At 40.0% G+C, this 3,229-nt stretch overlaps 1 pseudogene; it reads left to right on the top strand.

Annotated features, from left to right (window-relative positions):
• Window positions 1-950: 950 nt before the first annotated feature.
• Window positions 951-2,927, top strand: LOC145713712 (actin-related protein 2/3 complex subunit 2 pseudogene; annotated as a pseudogene).
• The last annotated feature ends 302 nt before the right edge of the window (window positions 2,928-3,229 follow it).

The raw sequence follows: 3,229 nt of genomic DNA, 5'->3' as shown, positions 1-3,229 counted from the left end.
ATCTTAATTTGCTCTGAACTTCTGAGTCTCCAGTTGCTATACCTTGATTTTGGATCCAAAATTTTCAGAGCAAAGGTGACTTATCTGCATAGACATGTATAGAGACCAGAGGAGAAAATAAGACATGCTGAAGTTATAGCATCATTTTAAGCTTGATTGTATGTACACTAGAAGTAGCCCATGAATTCATCTCCTTCTTAAAGGACATGAATAACTCTCTGGGATTATTTCCCAATATCCTTATTTATTAAAAATAAAACAGAGAAAAACAGATATTTCTAAAACATAGATGGCAAAGACAGAGAAACTTGTAGAAGGACAGAATAAAGAACTGACATTTATTTCTGCCTTCCAATGTTCACTTTCAGCAAAAGCCAAGCAAACATATCCGATCATCCAAGATGTCTTTGCTTCAAATACAGCTGTAGGAACGCTATTGTGTTGTAAATAATGGATTAGAGACAAGGCTGTTGGCTTTGAGGTTCAAAAGATCCTTATTTTAAATGAGTATACATACCTAGTAAGAGATAAACGGTATTTAAATCATCCCCAGACCAGACTCTACCAGCCAAGGTAGAACATTAGAGCTTTTAAGAGACAGGAGAATAATTATGTTTACTTATTACAAGTTTTGATGGTGGAGTAAAGGGGCCAAGGTGTCTGGAAAACAGTCAGGAGTCCAGTTCTGAGTAGATATTCTTGGGTTGGCTTTCAGAAACTAAAACTGGCTTTGGGCAACAGATTTAGATGTGATTATATGAACAGGGTTTGTGTGTATGTGTGTGTAAAAGAGATGGGGCAGAGGACAGGATTGGGGTGGAATGTGGATGGCAATAGTCACAGCATATTGAGGTTACAGCTAAGCAGAAATTAAGTTAGAATCGTTCATGATTGCTGTCAGGATTCACAGCTGGTACTTGGGCAGAAGGTATAGAGTTGAGTTAGGAACTATGGTTAAAACTGCGCGTAAGGAAGCAGCTGGGGCAGTTTCAGATCACGTGACTCAGGGATTAAACAAGAATGCCTATAAACACGTTTGCCAGTCTTTACATACAAAATTAAGCTCTATCAAACCAGAGCAGACACCAGGCAGTTCTTCATATTGTAAGAGATGTAGGGTGACTGTGACAGAGGATTAAGAGTATACATGGGCCTTTGAAAGAAGCGTGGGTATTTCTCCCATCTTCATAATGGAAGACAATTAATATTCAAAGTCACGACTTTTCCTAACAGTCTATGTGATAAGGGTTCCCATCATACAAATGGTTTTTTTTCTCTTTTCTTTAAAAATTTACTACAGGATTCCTTTGAATTATATATAGATTTGTAAAGTTTAGTTAAACAACTTTCCAGCAGTAATCCTCTGTTTTGAACCTTGATAGATCTTTGTAATTTTTGTGTAATACTTGCATTCTGACATTTAATGGAGTTACTTGTTTATCATTTTGGTCCACAAAAACATTGTTACATGAGCTCTGTCAGAACAAGAATTTGTTTAGTTATTGCAAAGGAAAATTTTATAAACAAATATATACGTTAATAAATTTTCATAAAATTTTAGACAATATTATAAATTAGTAACCACAAGCAATTTTACCATCAATAAAAAAACAACTATTAAAATGCTAGGGTAACTTTTTGTAATCTCCTTCAAAGTATATCTATGCTACTTTGTGGCCTGCTTCTTTCATTTAATAATGTATCTTGGACACGTAGCAATGATGTAAGACAAGAAAGTAATGAGTTAGCCCTATGTGTACGTACACTAGGGAATGGCAGGAAAATGGCACCACGGGGCCGCGCATCTGGGCAGCAAAGCAGAAGTGGGTGTGAGAGCAGAAGACACCTGCCAGGGCTGGGGCCTTGAGGGGACTGAGCTTGTTGTTGAGGCAGGGGTGGGTTGACTTGGCAGGCAGGTTCAGGCTTGTAGGGAATGGGGGGGGGGGAGGTGTAGCCACCACCCTGATCCTGCTGGAGGTGAACAACCACATCATTGAGGAGATACTCACGCTCAAGTTCAAGAACCCAGCCACCAATAACAAACCAGAAGCAGTAGAAGTAACATTTGCAGATTTTGTTCAATGGAGTCTTCTATCATATTTCAAATCCTAATGGAGACAAAACAAAAGTGATGGTCAGTATTTCTTTGAAATTCTACAAGGAACTTCAGATATTTGGTGCTGATGAGTTATTAAAGAGGGTGTATGGGAGTTTCTTGGTAAATCCCAAATCAAGATACAATGTCTCTTTGCTATACAACCTTGGAAATCTGCCAGAATCCAAGGATTCCATTGTGTATCAGGCTGGCATGTTGAAACGAAATTATTTTGCCTCGGTCCTTGAGAAATACTTCCAATTCCAAGAAGAGGGCAAGGAAGGAGAGAACAGGACAGTAATCCATTATAGGGATGGTGAGTATAAAAAAGACAGTCACAGTAGTCTTCAGTGTTTAAGGATAACGATGATTTTGTCATTGGAAAAGTGTTCATGCAGGAGTTCAGACAAGATCGGGCGCATTCAGGGTGTATGGCCTTAGACTATGCAGGAGTTCAAAGGACGCAGAGCCAGCCACACAGTCGCACAGGTCCTCTTTAGACACAGGGCACCTCCTTTGGAGCCAGAAGACGTCAGTGCTGCGGTGGCAAGAACATTGGCTCTGTTAACCTTCATGCTGTTCCCTCGCCACACCAATACCAGTGCTCGAGACTACACCATCAGCCTGATCCACACAGAGTTCCAGGACTCTGTGCACAACTGCATTAAGTGCTCTAAGGCCATATTCACACACGTGCACGGGCAAAAACTTCTGACTTCCTCAAGGTTCTGAACCGTGCACGCCCAGATGCTCAGGAAAAAGAAATGAAAACAATCACGGGGAAGACCTTTTCGTCCCACTAACTCTTGAGAACAGTAAGAGGAGGCAGCCAACAACTTGCTACTAGATAATCGTAGCCTTTAATGTTGCACCTCTTCAGGTTCTTAAGGGATTCTCTGTTTTTGTTCCGTTTGGGACACGTTTGGAAAATAATTTGCAGAGAGCTGTGCTTGCAAGAACTTCATAGCTGTCAAAAATTAAAAGAATTCCACTTGATCATCTTAGTTCCTTTTCTTTACCTTCCTTCCCTCACACCCCTTCCCTTCCTGCCTCTTTTCCAAGCTGTTTCACTTTGCAATATGTTACTACTAATGAGTTGCAGGATAATGCAATCTTAACTTGTTTTCTCCTAAG

Source organism: Panthera onca, chromosome X, assembly GCF_046562875.1.
Source record: "Panthera onca isolate mPanOnc1 chromosome X, mPanOnc1 haplotype 2, whole genome shotgun sequence".
Taxonomy (NCBI): Eukaryota; Metazoa; Chordata; class Mammalia; order Carnivora; family Felidae; genus Panthera; species Panthera onca.
This window is presented reverse-complemented; position numbering and strand designations above follow the sequence as displayed.